The sequence below is a fragment of the Taudactylus pleione genome, unplaced genomic scaffold, assembly GCF_031769625.1.
Source record: "Taudactylus pleione unplaced genomic scaffold, aTauple2 ptg000437l, whole genome shotgun sequence".
Lineage (NCBI taxonomy): Eukaryota > Metazoa > Chordata > Amphibia > Anura > Myobatrachidae > Taudactylus > Taudactylus pleione.
Window position 1 is genome coordinate 1,787,345 of NW_028284839.1, and position 22,826 is coordinate 1,810,170.

At 44.6% G+C, this 22,826-nt stretch overlaps 1 protein-coding gene and 1 pseudogene across 4 annotated transcripts in view; one reads left to right on the forward strand and one right to left on the reverse strand.

Moving 5' to 3' along the window:
• AJAP1 (adherens junctions associated protein 1) overlaps positions 1-22,826 on the forward strand; it is a 325,451-nt gene that overhangs the window by 36,124 nt on the left and 266,501 nt on the right. The window lies entirely within an intron of this gene.
• LOC148505762 (SPOC domain-containing protein 1-like) lies at positions 9,204-22,767 on the reverse strand (annotated as a pseudogene).

A 22,826-nucleotide genomic window follows, 5' to 3' on the forward strand; every position in this document is an offset into this window, starting at 1 on the left:
AACAGCAATTCTGAGAGTAGCACTGTTAATGTCATCCAAACGTATAGCCAGAGAGAATAAATATTTACAGATCAATTAGCCACAGTTATAGGATATCTTAGTACATATCATGCCACTGAGTATAAGCAGGCACTGAATATGGACTGGTAATTTTTCTAGTAAGACATATTCCTATGTGTGTATTTGCAATTTAAATGGCTGGATCAGTACCTGAAAGCTGCTGGGACCTCTATAAGCCTTGCAAGCTGAATCAAATACAGTTCTGCCTCCTGAGCTCCTTCAAAAGCCTGATAATTGCAGGGGAGTTCAAGTGAACATAGCTGTTACTCAAGGGTATAGCATAGGCAGCAGGAGATAAAACGAGACTACTCTTGGGAACACTCTTATATAATTACAGATTCACCTAGTTTGGCCTGTTCAAATAATGTTGGACAATTTCTACTGTACCTCCAAATTGATGGAGTGATGTGCATTGATGTAATATCTAACCCACTAGGAAACCTAAGCTCTTACCCAGGGCCCAGCGGGCACTGTGGGTTCCAGATTTCTCTAAACCATTTTCATGGGGTTTCATTTATATTTTTTAGACAGTACTGTGTAATAGCGCACTATTTTGGCTCAAGGGAACATGTTGTCACTGTTTATAAATTAACCGGCAGTCAATACATAAAATTTGACATTGTGCCTTCACATTACAATTGGAAGGAATGCACAGATGGTCTGGTGATAGCAACAGGTGTCTACCGCGGCAGTCAGAGCATTGTAAAATATACACTGGTCAGATCATACTTACCTACTCTCTGTAAGGTCCTTTACTAATGCTATAGACATGTGACATTTCTGACTCTTGCTGATTGGCTTATCTATGTTCCATGCACTGTGATTGGCCTGATTATCAAGGGGGTGAAATCAAATCAACACATTTTGGGCAAATCAGATCTGTTTGCAAATGTATATGAATATCACTGAAATGTAATTTTATTTGTTTGCCCATAGCATTCGTGTTAATGACAATTAGAGGTTTTACCTGGTCTTTAACACGGTCCCGCAAGTACAAAATACATTTTTATGTATGAGCAATTTGCTTTTTAAATAGAATTTTGTACCACGGAGAAAGAACTTCTATTACTCATTATTAGGACTTTATCAGCTTTGATGCTAAACTCCACAATGCACTGTAGCAATTAATTAGAAGGAGCTATAGCTTCTCCTTAAGCAAAATTAGGAAGAAAAGAACATTTTTGCTCAGTGTCATTGAACAGTTGCGATACTTATTTTCAAGAAATGTATTTTTTTTAGAAAGATTAATTAATTGTTTACCTAAATATTTTGCTACGTTACTCTTAATTAATGTACAGGCAGTATATGCAGAAAAATGCAATTTAGGTGGAAATGAAACATAAATTTTTAGTGTACGCCATTGCCTTTCTGTAATGTATGCTATATATTGTATGCTGCAGACATAGGTCTGGCAAGTGTCAATAATAAATCCTGCACAGTTACAAATGTGTCCTTGTAACACTATGGCTTCAATTGCCCCAAACAGTTCCTCTTAGCACACCAGGTCCAAGACATTTCCACCACGTGTGTCCTATTTGCATAAATAAAACAACTGGAAGCGATGAAACTACTTAGCTAGATTGCATTGATCAATTTGATGTGTGACATTTGTACATCTATGTGCGAATGCGTCTGCATCTGTATACGAAGTGCTGCGATACAGCGACAGCGGCTTTTTCTCACACCAAGTTCTGTTGTGCTTATCTGCAACTTTTTACATGTTACAAGCAAATTCCTGTGCGGTTGAAGCCGCAGCCGTACAGTGTGTGTGGTGTTTTGCTGCATCTGAGATGCAAATGAAATGCAAAATTGAAAGAAAAATACGGTACGCTACTCTCTTTGGAGCGGCTCAGTATAGATGCTACATGTACGAGGACACAACTGTATTTCAGTAATTAAATATGCAGCAACGATTTAGAGCATTTGTTACCCTGTGAATCAGAAAGTTGCATTGGCTCTATCTATGACTGCAGTGTTGATTATGTAGCAATGGAAACTAAAAAGGTCAACACCGATTATACTACCAATACGTACACCCATGTATCTACTAAACAGGCTACACCCGTTTTGACAAAAGGATATTATAATTGTCCCTGCTAAAGTAATTTACCCTCTGAACAATTACGATCAATAAACAGATCCACTGCTGACCGCTGCTTATCCACTTGTTTGTCTTACTTTGCTTAGAATTAGACATATTGAAGTTGGTGCTTGAGCTTTTGAATAATCTGTTATTGCTCAGTAAATGCTCACTAAGCCATAGAGTGTACGTTGCAGATAAACTGAGTATTTGCAGTTATTATAGGCAGTGATACCATCATTAACATAATATCAGACATTTTTACCCTGTTGCCTATCAGTCATTTTATTGTTGATTTGAATGGTAAGGATTTTAAGGACATACAAAGTCATACAGTGGGATGCAGTCAATATCCCGGCATGTTGGATGCCAGTGCTTAGAATAGCGGGACTGGCATCCTGACCGCCAGCATCTCAAAAGAAAGTAGCGGGGTTAGGGGGAGGGTTAGGGGTTAGGGATAGGCACTAGGGGGAGGGTTAGGGTTAGGCACTAAGGGAGAGGGTTAGGTTTAGGGAGCAGGAAGGGGGAGGTTAGGTTTAGGCACTAGTGGGGGGAGGTTAGGTTTAGGCACCGGGGAGGGAGGGAGAGAGAGTGAGAGGGGGAGGGTTAGGATACCCACCGGCAGGTGTCAGTATCCTCACCCTGTCAGGATGCCAGCATTAGGATTTTGACCGCCATGATCCTCGGCGCCAGCATCCTGAGCACCGGCATCCCATTCCCAATCCCATCCAGTACATGTTCTTTTTGGGAGACTGACGATTATTGAAGGGTGGGCTACTTTACCAGGAGTCCTGAGAGAACTCACCCAAATTTTTGAGTCTCCCACTTGTGACATTGCGGGGCCTAATGACATAAAGAGTCCCTTCCTGCCCCCAAAGTGGTCATCTGCATCTCCTGTCTGGGCTTCTCCTGGAGAGAAGAATGAAAAACTAGGCAAGTATTCATTATACAGTACACTTGTATTAGGTAGAGGGAATAATCAAGCAAAACTAGAGATTGTCATTGCCTATCGGTCACAAGCTCCGGAAAGTTGCATTGGGATTTTGACCGCCGTGATCCTCGGTGCCAGCTTCCCGGCATCCCATTCCCAATCCCATCCAGTAGATGTTCTTTTTGGGAGACTGCCGGATTATTGAAGGGTGGGCTACTTTACCAGGAGTCCTGAGAGAACTCACCCAAATTTGGGAGTCTCCCATACATTACTGAAGATTAGGCAAGAATGACTGTCTGGGTACAGAGAGCACAGCTTTAATGTATTCTAATAATTAAACAGAATATCCTCAAAAATTACACATCTTAGAGATGTTTGGAGAAGAGAACCCAAACTATACATTATAACATACCTACTCTCCCTGAAGGTGCAGAAGACTCTTGATTTCTTGGGTAGTCCCCTGGACCCCCGGAAGAGAAGGGTGGATCTCCAGCATACTGCTAACTTCCTAATAAAGTGGATAGGATGGGGAGATAAAACTGGGAATAGTGGGTCTGTAGGAAGGGGGCAGGGATACAATTGTATTGTTTTAGCCCCACCCTCTCCTTAAGGACATGTGATTTGTGATATTTTACAGTGACATTGCAGGGCCTAATGACGTAAAGAGTCCCATCCTGCCCCCAAAGTGGTCATCTGCATCTCCTGTGTGGGCTTCTCCCGGAGAGAAAAATGAAAAAGTAGGCAAGTATACATTATACAGTACACTTGTATTAGGAAGAGGGAACAATCAAGTAAAACCAGAGATTGTCATTGCCTATCGGTCACAAGCTCCGGGAAGTTGCTCTTTCCAGAGCTTGATGCATATGGGCACATCACAGCCCCATAGAATTCTAGAGGATATATCCGATATCTGTTGTGGACCATTTTGTTACATATGAGGAACCATATGTATTGCGGTAAAGCTCGGAAAATGGCAGTAACTCTAAACTCTTCATAGCATCTGGTTTCCATAGCAACCGAGCAATCCCCACTGAGCCAAACCGTACCGCAATCACTGCCATTCTTCTTAAGTTACCAATAACAGGGGCTACACAAGTTTATATATGTGGAACCCAGACACCCCTATTAATTAAACTGAAATCAATCAAAACTCTGAAAAAAAATGGCAGATTTCTCTGAAGAATTGGCTTTCACAGAACTTTGCTCAGTTTGTTGAGGGCTTAACCTGTTTCCCAGTGCTTACCTCCATTCCCATAGACCAGGAGCAGATGTATCAAGCCTTTGAGAGAGATAAACTGGATAAATGGCCCAAAGCCACCAATCAGTTTCTAGCTCTCATTTCATAGACTCTGCTAGATAAATTATAGTTAGAAGCTGATTGCTTCCTTTGTCCAACTATTCCAGGCCATCTCTCTCCAAGGCTTGATACATATCCTCCACAGTCAGAACTCTGTTACTGAGTGCTAAGCCTCTTCTAAGTCATGCTCAGTACTGAGGTCTTATAATACAGTTCATGTTTCTTATCCAGCTTTCTCTGTAAAACATCAACCACTTGATCCTGATAAAGCAACTACTTTGTCATGCGTTGTTTGAGCAGCTTATGGAAATCAGCCCTAGCATCTGATTTAGTTGTTAGCTTAAACAGCTGATTCGTACCTTTGTCTGTTACCAGTATAGTATTTGTACAGCTTATGAATTTTCTTTTACAGATGTGTATTTGCTTGTGATATTGTACATTATGTGTTATGGGTGGTTTTTGAGCACATAGGGTTGCTATAATATGCCTTTAATTAAGGCATACTTTCCCACCTTGCCTGAATCACAGGGAGACTCCCAGAAATAGTTTTGATTTCTCTGACTCCCTGAAGAGTACAGTAATCTACCTGTGGCTAGACTGGAAGTACACAACACAGAGATTAGGTCATCACTCTCTGCCTACCCTGGAGGAAACACTGGGGAGAAGGTTGTGGAGGATCTCACTGTCTACCATGGAGGAAACACTAGGGAGAAGGTTACAGAGTATGTGTGCTACAAGAAAATGGCTTCCTCTCTCCAGCACACTGATGGCTACATGAGCATAACCACCAATTGTCCTGCTTTGGGTGGGATAGTCTAGAGTTTTGGAGACTATCCTGTTGTCCCACCCTCGGACTACAGTGTCCCATGGGAGGGAATTAGTGTCCTGGAGAGTAGGGGTAATTTTCTTGTAGCACCAATTGCAGACCAGATGGTGAATAGATGCTGTAAGAATCACAGTGCAGGGACAGCCTGGGGACAGCCCAGCATCTCCGGTAGTACTGGGCAATCCCCCAGAGTAATGGAAAAGGGGGGTTGTCACCAGACCACGCCTCTTCCACATGGCCACACCCCATTTTTGGTCACAAGCGGGGTCTTCACTTTAAAGTCCCATATGTTGGGAGGTATGCATGAGTGTCTGTGTGTCCAAGGATGTGTGAAGAATTGAATGAATGGAGAGCATTAAAGGGGGTAATTTATGATGATAGAAATAATAGTGTGTTGTATTGTTAATGCTCGGTCATACAATCCTTAAAATATCTTCCATTTTTGTATGGTCTAAATGTGCAGAACTATGTAACTGTTTTGGGATGCACTTACAATTGTACTTAAGATAATTTTATGACACGCCTCTCAGACAGATAGGTGTTGCTTTCACAATTTGCCTGAAAGACTTTTTCAAATGCTCTCTCATCATCACTGTGTTGTGCACAACCAGTCAGGGAGATCACCACTATTTCTGTGAGTCTTGCTGAGTCTCATTGATACTGGGCAAGTATGATTATGAGTTTGATATTTTCATATTTGTGATAAAAACATAATTTTCAGTCAATCGTGTTTTTTGTCAATAAGAATGCCGCCCATCTGGCCGTTACTAAGGAACTGTTATTCTGGGGAGACGTTGGTCCCTACAGACAGGACGATCAACAACGGTATAGTTGTTCGATCTCCCGGGTGTGCAGGACGATCGATATCGATCATCCAGCACACCAACAACTCACCAACAACTATAACAATCCACAGATTGTCCTGCATGCACGGGCGATGGTTGATATCAATATTGGCCATATGTGCCAATGCATCGCAGGTCGTTGGCCACCGAAAAATGCACAATAGGAACAAAAACGATATATTCGATATCGTTATCATTCATATCGTCCATTTTAATCATATACCGTGTGTACGCACCATTAAACAATGATTTTCCTGCAGGAAAGTGAAACCTGGTGTGCCTCTCCCACAGTGCCCCTAGCCCATGCTTCCTACGATCCAAGTGACTTTATCGTATGCTAACACGTGCTGTTTAAAAATTTTTAAATCTGAATAAACTATTTTCCCTAAATAAAGGTAAAATGAAAACAATAATAAAAACACACAGAGAGCAAAAATATATAAACAGTGGATTGCATAAAGTATGAATTCCCCTAAAAAGTCAACATATTCGTCTGTATTACAAATGAGTAACAGACTTAGGCCCTCATTCAGAGCCGTACGCTCTGAATGAGGGCCGCCCTCCATAATTCTGGAGCGTCCTCCTGGACGCTCGTATAGCTGTGGGTCACCACCCACAGCCTATACGAGCGTGCAGTTTGATGGCCGCGATGGTTGTGACCATCGCGACCATCGAAACTGCGAGCCGGAGCCTGCGGTTGAGGTTTTCAACCGCAAGGCCCGGAGTGATTTTGGCTCTATCAGAGCCAAAATCACTCCCACTGACATCACTAGTGATGTCAGTGGGCCGGCTTCTGACGGTAGGCGTTCCCTTGGGAACGCCCCCGTCAGGGAGGCACGCCCCCAGCACGCCCACCAAAGGGGGCGTGCTGTCAATCAACATCGACAGCACGCCCCCTTTGATCAGACACAACGAGCGAAGGACTTTCCTTCGCTCGTCGCGTCTGGCGCATGCGCACGACGGAGCTCCCGCCGTCGTGCGCATGGCAGTGCACAACATCGACCCACTTGCGAGCGGACAGCTGCTTACGAGTGGGTCTGAATCAGTCCCTTAGTTGGAAATGTTTTTTATTGCGAACCAGTAAGCTCTTAAAGCGTGTTTCCAAACTCATAGTTCATTTTTTGTCTGCACAATTTAAAAAATAAATAAATACTTGCAGATTTGAACTTTTTCTATATTAAGAGCTTTAGGTCTGTTGGGGTAACTTTCTATCATGTTTGCTCACAATTTGGGAGTGATTTTTGCACACAACTTTTTATTTACAGAATTAAGTCATACGTGAGGTTGTGTACAGGCTGTGGGTGGCTTTCCTCTAAAGACTAAGGGCTTGATTCGGCATTGCTCGTATGTGCAATGCTGAACGCAGATTCCTGATTATCGGGAATCTGTGCATGCACAGGACCTGTTCTGCACAGTACAGAATGGGCCGCACATGATCACACGCAGGCCCCTGTATGCCTCTGCCTGATTGACAGCCAGCGTTCTCAGAAATGGTGATATGTTGGCCCCTTTTTCCGGGAGTGGCCTTACAAGCCGGCCAGCCTGAGTAAGCTGAGTCTTACTCAGCTTGCCGGTGACATCCACCATCGCGACCTCGGTCACAGCACAAATGCAGCAGGGGGTGTCATACGCCTCATACATCTGTCAGACACCTCCTGCTGCATTTGCATATTTGCAAGGACGGAATTGCAAAGCTACTTGCGTGCAGCTTTGCAATTCCGTTCTGTGCTGAATCACCGCCTAAAACATACATTTTACTTATGTGAATTCTTAAGAATATAATACAGGAAAATGCATACTGTACATTATTTATAGTTTAGTAATCAGTTACAGTATCATGTCATTTCCTCACCTGCTGTTTCTTGTGTCTGCTCAAGAATAATCATTACAAAAAATATTTCTAACTATGGTTTGTATATTCCTATATACATGTAGCAAATGTTACAGAGTATAGTTAGCTGAAAGTATATATATATATATATATATATACATACATACTGTATACACACAGTATATATATGTATTACATTACACCATCCTGTTTCTGGTTAGTACCATAGACCATAGGAAAGCGCATGGACACTATTACAGTCCTCCCAGTATAGTGCATTATACTCTAATCAGGGCCATTATAAGACAAAAGTGGACTCAAGACAAAGACTATAGCAGACTGTGGGCCTGATTCGGACCCGGTCTCAAGGCTGCGATCGGGAAGTGATCCCACCCAGTACACAGACGCTCCGCAAGCATGAGTGATAGGACGTGTCGGTTGTGCAGGGGGTGGCCGATGGTAACGGGGGTGTGGTGGTGCGAATGCAGGCGTATCTGTGCGTCTGAATACAATTTCTGGGGAGTGCATAATTAAGACATATTGTCAGCGTACACGTCACATAAAAAAGAGAATATAGTCCTAGCGCTAGGTGAATGGTATTATACAAGCATATGTATAATAAATAGAAGAGTTTATGTAGGATAAAATAAACAGAGTAAATACTCCTGGGAGTGTATTATATAACGTGTTAAATAAAAAATATATATAGAAATGTATTTATATATACACCAGACATAGAAATAGAATAAATATGATAATGCACCAAACAAAAATAATTAAAAGATCTTTACACAGTGAATGATAGTGCTATTGCAATCTCTGAAGGGAAGTAAATGTATCCAAATAGTATCATCTGATGGATTGATACGAATAGCAAATTCCAAATAAGTGTCCAATAGTACCAACTGATTCACCACTAGTTGCAGCTTAGAAATAAAAGTCTATAATATGTCTTTAGAAACCGTGGATGCTCTAAGTGTTCCTCATCAGCCTCTCAACACGGTATACCAGTGATTGAAATAATTTGTATATGGAGCGTGGAGACTCTGAAAAGCGTGCTTGTCAGTCTCCACACGATAATAAATGTTCCAGGTAATAGTTAGCTGTATGTTATCATAGATATGTATAGTTACTGTCAGGGAACTAGCTGATGTAACTGGAGCGGAGGGTGTCCTCCAGCGTTAAGCTCACAGGGACCAGTGATGCGGACGTCTGCTTTCAACCCCCGTCGAGGTTCCTGTATGGCGCTAACACCTCCAGGTAACTCTGTTGTTCTGATGCACAACTGTATGCAGCTTTCAGCAATATCAAATAAATCCAAGAGCTGATAAGATTAGCTGATGCAACCAAAGTCAATATGAGCTGCAATCACATATGATGTCTGGTGTGTAGCGGGGATCTGTAAAACTTCAATGCGTTTCTCTGCACACAGCAGCTTTTTCAAGAAGCTGTTTTCTATGCACGTCACATGGCTGAAATAAACACAGCAGAACTCACAGTGCTTGCGGTAGGGTATGGTCAGCCACAAGTGCTGCGTATGGGTCCGATGTCAGCCGATGTTACCGAGTTGAAAAATGGTGAGTCAGATGTGCTCTCTAGATATGCGGGGTGGGGATGTGTGCGTATTGTGTGGTGCTTGTATGGAAAAAAATGGACAAACAAACTTGTATGGTGCCAAACCTTTTATTGAGAAGGTACAGTGCTGCTTGGGAATGGTCCCGGGTGGGTGTGGGGGGGGGGGGTACTGGCTCTGGGGGAAGGTGGGTGGACCCTTTCAGGGGGCTCCTTACCGTGCGGTTCTAGACCGGCATGTCTTCCCTGTTGGACCTTTGGTCTACAATCTTGGTAGCCATCAGGAGGATGGAGTGATAGTTTGGGCGTGTGTTGTGCTGCTGTGGCAGCGTCCCGCATGGTGTAGCATGCATGCAACTTACCTACCACAAGTGCTGCGCATGGGTCTGATGACAGCCGATGTTACCGATTGTTTAATACACTTCCTAGAGATGACGTATGCTACTAAGGGAAATTGGGTGACTTATGTCAGGCTGGTGGGTGTTTAAATTAGGGGTGTGCACCGGCCACTTTTCGTGTTTTGTGTTTTGGTTTTGGATCTGGATCTTTCTTCGTGTTTTGGATCTGGATTGGTTTTGCCAAAACCACCCTTCCGTGTTTTGGGTTCTGGGTTTTGTGTTTTGGATCTGTATTTTTTTGAAAAAAAGCATAAAAACAGCTAAAATCACAGAATTTGTAGGTTTTTCTGCTCCTATGCTATTATTAACCTCAATAACCTTAATTTCCACTCATTTCCAGTCTATTCTGAACACCTCACACCTCACAATAGTGTTTTTATGTCCAAAAGGTTGCACCGAGGTAGCTGGATGACTATGCTAAGCGACACGAGTGGGCGGCACAAACACGTGACCCATCTAGGAGTGACACTGCAGTGGCAGGCAGGATGGCAGTTAGAAAAACTAGGCCCCAAACTGTACATAATGCAAAGAAAAAAAGAGGTGCAAGATGGAATTGTCCTTGGGCCCTCCCACCCACCCTTATGTTGTATAAACAGGACATGCACACTTTAACAAATCAATCATTTCAGCGCCAGGGTCTGCCACACAACTGTGGCTGAAATGATTGGTTCGTTTGGGCCCCCACAAAACAAGCTGGCAATTAATGTGTCCCTGCACAAACTGGCTCTACGGAGGCAAGATGTCATCCTCATCCTCCTCATCCACCGATTCCTCACCCTCTTCAGTGTGTACATCCTCATCCTCACAAAGTATTAACTCGTCCCCACTTGAATCCACCACCACAGGTCCCTCTGTACCTTCTGGAGGCTGGTCTCCCTGGAAGAGCTGATAATTCATTTTGATGAACATCATCTTCTCCACATTCTGTGGAAGCAACCTCCTACGCCTTTCGCTGACAAGGTTCCCGGCTGCACTAAACACTCTTTCGGAGTACACACTGGAGGGGGGGCAACTCAGGTAAAATAGAGCCAGTTTGTACAGGGGCCTCCAAATTGCCTCTTTTTCCTGCCAGTACAGGTATGGACTGTCTGACATGCCTACTTGGATGCTGTCACCGATGTAATCCTCCACCATTCTGTCAATGGTGACAGTATCATATGCAGTGACAGTAGACATGTCAGAAATTGTTGCCAGGTCCTTCAGTCCGGACCAGATGTCCAAACTTGGTCCTGCCTGCCCTGCATCACCGCCAGCGGGTTGCTTAGGATACCTAAGTTTTTTCCTGGCAGCCCCAGTTGCGGGAGAAAATGAAGAAGGAGCCGTTGACGTGTCACGTTCCGCTTCAGCTGACAGTGTGTTCACCAGCAGGTCTTTGCACCTCTGCAGGCTTGTGTCGGCCGGAAAGAGAGACACCACATAGGCTTTAAACCTAGGATCGAGCACGGTGGCCAAAATGTAGTGGTCTGATTTCAACAGATTGACCACCCTGGAATCCTGGCAAAGCGAATGAAGGGCTTCATCCACAAGTCCCACATGCCGAGCGGAATCGCTCCGTCTTAGCTCCTCCTTCACTTTCTCCAGCTGCTTCTGCAAAAGCCTGATGAGGGGAATGACCTGACTCAAGCTGGCAGTGTCTGAACTGACTTCACGTGTGGCAAGTTCGAAGGGCTGAAGAACCTTGCACAACACGGAAATCATTCTCCACTGCGCTTGAGTCAGGTGCATACCCCCTCCTTTGCCTATGTCATAGGTGGATGTATAGGCTTGTATGGCCTTTTGCTGCTCCTCCATCCTCTGAAGCATATAGAGGGTTGAGTTCCACCGCGTCACAACCTCTTGCTTCAGGTGATGGCGGGGCAGGTTCAAGAGTGTTTGCTGGCGCTCCAGTCTTCGGCACGCAGTCGCTGAATGGCGAAAGTGGCCAGAAATTTTTCGGGCCACCCAAAGCGTCTCCTGCACGCCCCTGTCGCTTTTCAGAAAATTCTGCACCACCAAGTTTATTGTGTGAGCAAAACATGGGACGTGCTGGAATTTGCCCAGATGTAATGCCCGCACAATATTGGTGGCGTTGTCAGATATCACAAATCCCCAGGAGAGTCTAAGTGGGGTAAGCCACTGGGCGATGATTTCCCTCAGTTTCTCTAAGAGGTTGTCGGCGGTGTGCCTCTTACTGAAACCGGTGATACACAGCGTAGCCTGCCTTGTAACGAGCTGGCGTTTCTGAGATGCTGCTACTGGTGACGCTGCTGCTGTTGCTGCGTAAGGTGATACATCTACCCAGTGGGCTGTCACAGTCATATAGTCCTTAGTCTGCCCTGTTCCACTTGTCCACATGTCCGTGGTTAAGTGGACATTGTGTACAACGGCATTTTTCAGGACACTGAGGACACTTTTTCTGACGTTTCTGTACAGTCTCGGTATCGCCTGCCTAGTGAAGTGGAATCTAGACGGGATTTGGAACCGGGGACACACTACCTCCATCAATTGTCTAAATCCCACTGCACTAATGGCGGATACCGGACGCACGTCTAACACCAACATAGCAGTCAAGGCCTCAGTTATACGTTTTGCTTCAGGATGACTGCTGTCGTACTTCATCCTCCTCGCTAAGGACTGTTGGAGGGTCAATTGTTTAGTAAAAGTAGTGGTGTTCCTACTTCCTCTCTGGGATGATGAACGACTCCCAGCAGCAGCAGCAACAGCAGCAGCAGCAGCAGTAGGCGTAGCAATGCAGGATCCTCCGGAGGAATCCCGGATAGGAGAGTCAGTCATGCCAGTGATATGGCCTGCAGGACTACTTCCGATCCTGACTAAGGAGGAAATTGACGAGGAGGGAGTTGACGGTGTGGTTTGCAGGCGCTTGGATACAACAGGACAACGGGATTTAGGTGTCCCTGGACTGCTTACGGTCTGAGCCAAAGTTTCTGAACTTGACAGTAACTTTTTATGAACGCGCTGCAGGTGCCGTATAAGGGAGGATGTTCCTAGGTGGTTGACGTCCCTACCCCTACTTATTTCACCTTTACATATGGTACATATGGCAAGACAGTTGTTGTCCGGATTTGGATAGAAATATTGCCAGACCAAAGAGGTGGAATGTTTGGTCTTCTGCCCAGGCATGACCGTGATGGGCTTTTTCATCCCACGGACAACAACTGTCTCCCCCGGAGCCTGATTTAAACAAACCACATCACCATCAGAATCCTCCTCGCCAACTTCCTCCTCAGCGCCAGCTACACCAGTATCCTCATCCTGTTGTACTTCAACAGTGACATCTTCAATTTGCATATCAGCAAGTGGACTGTGGGTGCTCCTTTCAGCACTTGCAGGGGGCGTGCAAATGGTGGAAAGAGCCACCTCTTCCCGTCCAGTGCTGGGAAGGTCAGGCATCGCAACCACCACCACACTTGGACTCTCTTTGGGGATTTGTGATATCTTCTTAGAAAGCACAGTTCTTCGCTGTGCTTTTGCCAGCTTAACTCTTTTGATTTTTTTAGTGGGAGGAGTGCTTCCATCGTCATGTGAAGCTGAACCACTAGTCATGAACATACTAGGGATCGACCTTAGCCGTTCCTTGCCACTCCGTGTCGTAAATGGCATATTGGCAAGTTTACGTTTCTCTTCAGCTGATTTAAATGTCTTTTTCAAGGTCATTTTCCTGAACTTTGCCATTTGGGATTGTATGTGCCCTCTACTATGACATTGGGCATCGGCCTTGGCAGACGACGTTGATGGCATGTTATCGTCTATGTCATGACTAGTGGCAGCAGCTTCAGCACTAGGAGGAAGTGGTTCTTGATCTTTCTCTATTTTATTTTTATCGGAGAAAGTTTGGTCCTCCATTTATGTTATATCGATTTGATATATACGTGCGGCTAAACACAGAAAATAAATTTTTTTTTGGTTCGGACTGGAGTGTACTTTGTGGGTTACAGCACCCTTTAACGGTCAAGCCAGCCGGCCCTTTACTTATGACACAGGCGCACTCTTGGCACTACTTTGTTGATGCACGTGCGGCTACTGCGCACACAATTCACAAACACAGAAAATAATTTTTTTTTGGTTTGGACTGGAGTGTACTTTGGGGGTTACAGCACCCTTTAACGGTCAAGCCAGCCGGCCCTTTACTTATGACACAGGCGCACGCTTGGCACTACTTTGTTGATGCACGTGCGGCTACTGCGCACACAATTCACAAACACAGAAAATCATTTTTTTTTGGTTTGGACTGGAGTGTACTTTCGGGGGTTACAGCACCCTTTAACGGTCAAGCCAGCCGGCCCTTTACTTATGACACAGGCGCACGCTTGGCACTACTTTGTTGATGCACGTGCGGCTGCTGCGCACACAATTCACAAACACAGAAAATAATTTTTTTTTAGGTTTGGACTGGAGTGTACTTTCGGGGGTTACAGCACCCTTAACGGTCAAGCCAGCCGGCCCTTTACTTATGACACAGGCGCACGCTTGGCACTACTTTGTTGATGCACGTGCGGCTACTGCGCACACAATTCACAAACACAGAAAATAATTTTTTTTTTGGTTTGGACTGGAGTGTACTTTCGGGGGTTACAGCACCCTTAACGGTCAAGCCAGCCGGCCCTTTACTTATGACACAGGCGCACGCTTGGCACTACTTTGTTGATGCACGTGCGGCTACTGCGCACACAATTCACAAACACAGAAAATAATTTTTTTTTTGGTTTGGACTGGAGTGTACTTTCGGGAGTTACAGCACCCTTAACGGTCAAGCCAGCCGGCCCTTTACTTATGACACAGGCGCACGCTTGGCACTACTTTGTTGATGCACGTGCGGCTACTGCGCACACAATTCACAAACACAGAAAATAATTTTTTTTTGGTTTGGACTGGAGTGTACTTTCAGGGGTTACAGCACCCTTTAACGGTCAAGCCAGCCGGCCCTTTACTTATGACACAGGCGCACGCTTGGCACTACTTTGTTGATGCACGTGCGGCTACTGCGCACACAATTCACAAACACAGAAAATAATTTTTTTTTGGTTTGGACTGGAGTGTACTTTCGGGGGTTACAGCACCCTTTAACGGTCAAGCCAGCCGGCCCTTTACTTATGACACAGGCGCACTCTTGGCACTACTTTGTTGATGCACGTGCGGCTACTGCGCACACAATTCACAAACACAGAAAATAATTTTTTTTTAGGTTTGGACTGGAGTGTACTTTCGGGGGTTACAGCACCCTTAACGGTCAAGCCAGCCGGCCCTTTACTTATGACACAGGCGCACGCTTGGCACTACTTTGTTGATGCACGTGCGGCTACTGCGCACACAATTCACAACCACAGAAAATAATTTTTTTTTGGTTTGGACTGGAGTGTACTTTCGGGGGTTACAGCACCCTTTAACGGTCAAGCCAGCCGGCCCTTTACTTATGACACAGGCGCACGCTTGGCACTACTTTGTTGATGCACGTGCGGCTACTGCGCACACAATTCACAAACACAGAAAATAATTTTTTTTTAGGTTTGGACTGGAGTGTACTTTCGGGGGTTACAGCACCCTTAACGGTCAAGCCAGCCGGCCCTTTACTTATGACACAGGCGCACGCTTGGCACTACTTTGTTGATGCACGTGCGGCTACTGCGCACACAATTCACAAACACAGAAAATAATTTTTTTTTTGGTTTGGACTGGAGTGTACTTTCGGGGGTTACAGCACCCTTAACGGTCAAGCCAGCCGGCCCTTTACTTATGACACAGGCGCACGCTTGGCACTACTTTGTTGATGCACGTGCGGCTACTGCGCACACAATTCACAAACACAGAAAATAATTTTTTTTTTGGTTTGGACTGGAGTGTACTTTCGGGGGTTACAGCACCCTTAACGGTCAAGCCAGCCGGCCCTTTACTTATGACACAGGCGAACGCTTGACACTACTTTGTTGATGCACGTGCGGCTACTGCGCACACAATTCACAAACACAGAAAATAATTTTTTTTTGGTTTGGACTGGAGTGTACTTTCAGGGGTTACAGCACCCTTTAACGGTCAAGCCAGCCGGCCCTTTACTTATGACACAGGCGCACGCTTGGCACTACTTTGTTGATGCACGTGCGGCTACTGCGCACACAATTCACAAACACAGAAAATAATTTTTTTTTGGTTTGGACTGGAGTGTACTTTCGGGGGTTACAGCACCCTTTAACGGTCAAGCCAGCCGGCCCTTTACTTATGACACAGGGGCACTCTTGGCACTACTTTGTTGATGCACGTGCGGCTACTGCGCACACAATTCACAAACACAGAAAATAATTTTTTTTTAGGTTTGGACTGGAGTGTACTTTCGGGGGTTACAGCACCCTTAACGGTCAAGCCAGCCGGCCCTTTACTTATGACACAGGCGCACGCTTGGCACTACTTTGTTGATGCACGTGCGGCTACTGCGCACACAATTAACAAACACAGAAAATAATTTTTTTTTGGTTTGGACTGGAGTGTACTTTCGGGGGTTACAGCACCCTTTAACGGTCAAGCCAGCCGGCCCTTTACTTATGACACAGGCGCACGCTTGGCACTACTTTGTTGATGCACGTGCGGCTACTGCGCACACAATTCACAAACACAGAAAATAATTTTTTTTTAGGTTTGGACTGGAGTGTACTTTCGGGGGTTACAGCACCCTTAACGGTCAAGCCAGCCGGCCCTTTACTTATGACACAGGCGCACGCTTGGCACTACTTTGTTGATGCACGTGCGGCTACTGCGCACACAATTCACAAACACAGAAAATAATTTTTTTTTTGGTTTGGACTGGAGTGTACTTTCGGGGGTTACAGCACCCTTAACGGTCAAGCCAGCCGGCCCTTTACTTATGACACAGGCGCACGCTTGGCACTACTTTGTTGATGCACGTGCGGCTACTGCGCACACAATTCACAAACACAGAAAATATATTATTTTTTTAGCACTTGGGGGGAGCACCCCTGATGGACAGAGCACCCCCTGGACAACACTACAGCACCCCTTTAGGACTGGGACACTGCACAGGACTTTGGAACTGACTGCACAACACAGTCCAGCCAGCCCCTATGGACTTTGAAGTAGTGGACACAGCCCCTATTAACAACAGCAGCACAGCACAACACAGCCAGCCCCTATGGACTTTGAAGTAGTGGACAACAGCAGCACAACACTACACTACACTACACAGCACTAACTCCCACCCTCCCTCTTCACTGTCCACAGCCGAGTGAGAAAATGGCGCCGACGCGGGTACCTTATATAGGATCCAAAACCCGCGAGACTCGGAAGGCGGGATGATGACGTTTTGCCTCGATGTCAGATCCGAGTCAGGCGGGAAAAGTCGAGCCTGACTCGGATCGGACTCGGATCGGGGGGGCTCGGGGGGGTTCGGATTTCAGAAATCCGAACCCGCTCACCCCTAGTTTATACATACCGCGATATCATGGCAAAACATAGTGGGCGTGCTAATGTCTTACCAGCTATCGTGGGATTTGCATACTTTGGGTGCTGATGGCTGCGTGCAAAACGGCTCTGAATCAGGCCCTGTGATCCAAATGCAAAATTAAAGGTTTGTTGGCAGGGGTTTCTAAGGGGCTGGGAATAAGACTATTGTGTTAATTCATTGCTATGATTAAATACTTCCACACTACCCCAATTTTAGGACTGTCCCACTGTCTAGTCTGATGTCAGGTTTTCCCTGCCTGTGTGAAGTGGTCAGGTACATATAATCGCTCCTCAAGGCGAATGGGTGCTATACGCACTATAGGCAGGTCATTTCAGAGGAAGGGAGATAAAGCCTAGAGGTGTTGGAGACAATCTGCCAACAGATCACATACTACTATCTAAAATACAAGTCAGACATTATGGGCCTGATTCAGAGCCACTCGTAAGCGGCAGCTCGTTCGCTCCGAGCGATGTTTGCCCAACTGCGCATGCGTACGGATCGTTATACGCATGCGCGAACCAGTCAGTGCGGTCGAAATTCATGTGTTCGCAAAATAGCGAATGCCTGCTAATTTGAGTGACAGAATGAGGCGTATGTGGGTGGTAACAGGGGAAGGTGCTTGAAAACGGGGAGTGGAAATCCGATCGCAGGCATGCTTAAAGATCAAAACGGGCATTTTAAGGGAGTGCATAATTAATCCAGCAGCGTCATTGACCACGTCACTTGTTTTTTTTTAACTCAGAACTGCTTGCAAAATAGTGGTTGAAAAAACCAACCACAAGAATAGCGAGCAGTTCAGACGCTGTTCGATGTACTCGATTAATCTAATAAATAGCGGACATGACGTATGGTGCGAGCGGCCAGGGGGGCGTATTTTTCAAATTTACGTTTGCATGTTTTGCTCTCTCGTTCAGACTTAGAGGCGTGAACAGACCGCAAAGTGCGAACGGTTCATTTGAATAGCCACCCCTATTTAGAAAACGAACGACCGCAAATAGCGAGCGGCTCTGAATGAGGGCCTATATATGCAAGTTCTCTAACAGTATAGGATAAAATCGATACCAGAGATATATTTCACAATTGAAACCAAGTGTGATGCAAAGCGAAACAAGTTACAATGCTTTTACCATTTAGAAAACTTGTAAATAGCTAAGGATCAGACTTCTAATGAGCCTTTGCAGCTATAACTTTTGCTGTATGGGTCATTAAGCCGAAGAAAAATTCAACTCTTTTTGTTTTGTTGTTGGTTTCTGAGCAGAAAGAAAGATCGTTGAGCTCCGTGGAGAGATATAATGCATTATGAGGGAATGAATAAAATCACTGCACATGTAATCTGCAATAGCAAAAAGACAGTGATCAAAGAGACTGACACTACAATGGAAATGGTGGGTGTAGCAAAACGACTGCACTGCAGGAATTCGAGAATGTTTTGTTTTTTTCCTCTACATGCCTTCTCGGTTTATTGACGAGTTAATGTGCCTGGATGTATTTATTGTGTGTAGTATTTTACACATGTGTGCATGCACTGAAAGAAAATCAGGTCTTCTGCCTGTGACTAGTGCACGGTCCTGTCATCTAGCTGTCATGAGACTCTATGGCCAAGACCACATGTCATTCATCAAAATTCCCTTCAAAGGTTCTCTAGTAGAAATCAGTATATTCATGGTGTATATAGGGGACTGTCAAAACTTGCAGCGCATGTGATGTTTTTATTATTGTCACATCAAAGCTGTAGTGTATCTAGTAGAGATGAGCGGGTTCGGTTCCCTGAGAACCGAACCCACGCGTACTTATGGTGCTTACACAAGGTCAGATTTTTCTTCAGATCTGAACGATAACGATTTAAAAAATCATTCAATCGTTCATATCTGAAGGAAAATCTGACATATCTGACATGCCTGAACGATGAACGATGCGTGTTCCCGATGGTCAGATAACGACATCTAACATTTGATGTGTTTGCAGTAAGACTTGGACGATTCCATTCATTTAAATGCAGTCAAAAATCGTTGAATTGTTCAAATCGTTCAAATCTTTGGTAAAATCGTTCAAAACGTTCAATCGTTCATCTGACAGATCTGACAAATCTGACCATGTGTATGCACCATTAGCAGATACGAGGCAGATACGAGTCGGCTCGGGTTTTCCCGCCTGACTCGGGTCTGAAAATGAGGCAAAACATCCTCATCCCGCTTTCTCGCGGGTTTTGGATTCTATAAAGGTCCCGCGATTCACCACCATTTTTCATTCCAGCTGTGGAGAGCAAGAAGAGATAGGGAGCTGGGAGCTGTGCTGTTGTTAATACTTGTTATTGTTAATTGCACGCTGATGCTGTGCATAGGGGCTGGCTACTGTTGTCCATAAGGGCTGGCTGGCTGTTGTCTATAGAGGGGCTGGCTGGCTGTTGTCTTGTCCATAGGGGCTGGCTGGCTGTCGTTGTCCTGTCCATAGGGGCTGGCTGTTGTCCTGTCCATAGGGGCTGGCTGTTGTCCTGTCCATAGGGGCTGGCTGGCTGTAGTGCTGTGTTGTCCAGGGGGTGCTCTGTCCTTCAGGGGTGTGAAAAATATAAAATAAATTAGTGTTAGCCACACTTGTCATCAGTGCAGGGGTGCTGTGCTGCTGTCTGTTAATGGGCTGCTTGCTCCTTTCAGGGGTTCACCCCAGTGTTAATAAAAAAAAAAAATTGTGTGGCGTTTTAGCCACACCTGTCATCAGCGTAGCTGCGCAGGGGTGCTATGCTGCTGTCTGTCAAGGAGCTGCTGGCCCAAAAATAAAAAAGAAATTTTTTTTTGTGCGTGTCAGCCACACCTGGCTGTCACTGTCATCGGCGTAGCTGCGCAGGGGTACTGTGCTGCTGTCTGTCAAGGGGCTGCTTCCTCTTTCAAGGGTTCACACCCAGTGTGAAAAGAACAATCAATTTTGTACTGTGGTGCATGTTAGCCACACCATCAGTGAAAAAATAAAAACTATTTTTTTTCATTTTATTTTTTTAATTTTGATAAATATTTATTATTGCATTTTGTAAACAAAACCAGTAATAAAAAATCTCTTTTTTAAAAAAATCAAACATGAACATTGCAATGAAAACCTTTTTTTTTTTAAGTTATTGGTTTACAAAATGTTTTTTTTTAATCTTAAACATAGCAGAAATGTTGACCTAACAGCTTATAAAGTTACATAGGCAAACGCAGGGGGGGTTTCCGTCTGCCTGGAAACCCCCCTCCCCAGCCCACACCATGACCACAATAGATATAGTAATAGAATAGATTTTTACTAGTGCTACATGTTCTTCACAGTATCACAAATCAAATAATTAGCACCACCTGTGGATCTTTTAACATGTGTCATGTATCAGTCAGTAATAAATAACCTGTGCACCAACTAGGAGATCTGGAAAACATACACTGTTAGGGATATGCTGCTATAGAGTCCAATATATACATATATGTCCAGGGCAGTGCTAGGTTATTCTGCTGCTCCCCCAGACTCCCGGACTTACTCTAATGATCTGGAATGGGGCCCACATTTGAAATAAAAACATTTGGCTCAGGCAGGATGGCTCTACTGCCACATAAAATGGTTTACTGTAATTGCTGGTCCTCTATATGCTGGAATTATGACACACAATATACTTTGTACAAAGCATATTAAAGCTGGTTATCTGCTAATTATGCTCTCTTCATGGACTGGCCACACTCACTCTAAAATCAAGCATTTGGAAACCCCCCTGTAGAAATCCTGCATTTGCCACTGTGTTATATGCTCTAAAAAACTAAAGCCTATATTTACAAACCTACAGTATATAGAGTGGACATCCTAAATTCTAAAACTGTTCTATTCAAAAACATAAACAAAAGCAAAGACTATAAGTCTAGTGTGTTATAGTATGTTATTATGATGTTAGAATATAGAAGGCCAAAAATTGGATGGACCACACATGGCTGATTGGTCAACCATGGCAACTGGATTAGTGTCATAAGGAAGAGGAGGCTGCAAATGGGTGTCATGTTATGAGTTGGCCATACGGGGTATGTTGCTGTTAAGGGATCAGGCCGGTTATTAGTGGACACATTATAATAGTTGTTGTTATTGTGGGTTGCCATCTCCTGAAGGGTGTTTGCCAACAGACAGAGAATACCTATCAGCTCAGGCATAGACACTTCCTGAGGAACAGAGCTCTGCTCTCTGGAGGGAAGCCAAATAGGTGGGAGCCCCTGTTCCACCATCTGAAGCTCTTCTCTCTCCACATCATCTATTATAGATGAAAAAAAATGTAATCAGGGACATCTAGCTCCTCTTTCTGTACCCTGCTCACCCTTTTTGAACAGGAAGTCCAGGATGGATGGTTTGGAAGAAGAAGGTCTAGCAACAGATGGGGATGGTCATTATCTAGACCTGGTCCCCCCAGTGGGTGTAGTCTGGGAGGTATTGGTTGGCATGCAGGCAGCAGAATAACAAAGGCCCCCATGTTGTCTGTGCTCACTATTCCGTATTTCATTTTGCGATTCAGGTAGGAATCAAATTGGCAACAGAACACAGAATCACTGGATGGTCAGATGAATCCTTTGCTTGTGATAATCTTTGGTAATTCCTGGCAAAGGTGGGTGTTATATCCAGACACTTTGAAGGATGTAACTTTGAACTGCTTTATAGAAAACATGTGAATGATACATTTTCACACTGCAGTACATGATGGAGAAATCCCATGAAGTTCAGCCCCTAGAGCATCTTTTTTCATGTTCTCTGAGGCCTCTCCTGACTGTGAAGAAAGATTCTCCACACTGTAGTCTTCCATTGTGACTTTTTAATGGTGATTTCAATGTTGTCCATTGGCTGAGATCCATCTCATCTGAGGGTTGGATTTTCCCATGCAAATGAGACAATTCACATCCAAAAGGTGACTCTTATATTTAGCCGTAGAGTCAGTCTCTCTCTTGGCAGAATTTGCACAATCTTGGAGGCACCATGATGAATCAGACAGATCCTCCAGGGTAAACATCTGATCTTGTGCTGTATCTATTTCTATTAAACTTTTGTGTGTGAGTTTAGTCATCTGCCACTTGTGGTGGAGCTCTTTTTCTGCTTTCTCAATGCTCTCCAGAGCATGTTGTCTCTCTTGGTTTCTCCAATTTGTCAGCTCCAGTCCAGCCATTTCTGTTGGGGTCAACTGAACAAGACATTGTGCAGTGATCTCCCCTAGTACTACATGGTTAATGAAATTCTTAGTTTTTGGGTCTTTCAGATTGAAGAGGAGACTTCTGTACTTATTTTTGTACCTCACACCAGTATTATAAAAGTTGTTGTAAATTTCATTCTCTACATTCTTTGCCAATTTGTGTCAATGTTTCCAGATGCACATCAAGATTTTTTGTCTCCTGAACTCTCTTCAGCAGAACTTCATATAGCGTCTGTACTGTGGTGGTCCGTATCTCTTTAGGTGACTTGCCTGAAGCCAGCATCAGGGATGAGAGAGTATTCATTCTTTTACACATTTACTTTTTTTACTTTCCTATGGGCTATGATACGTTTAGGGATTCTG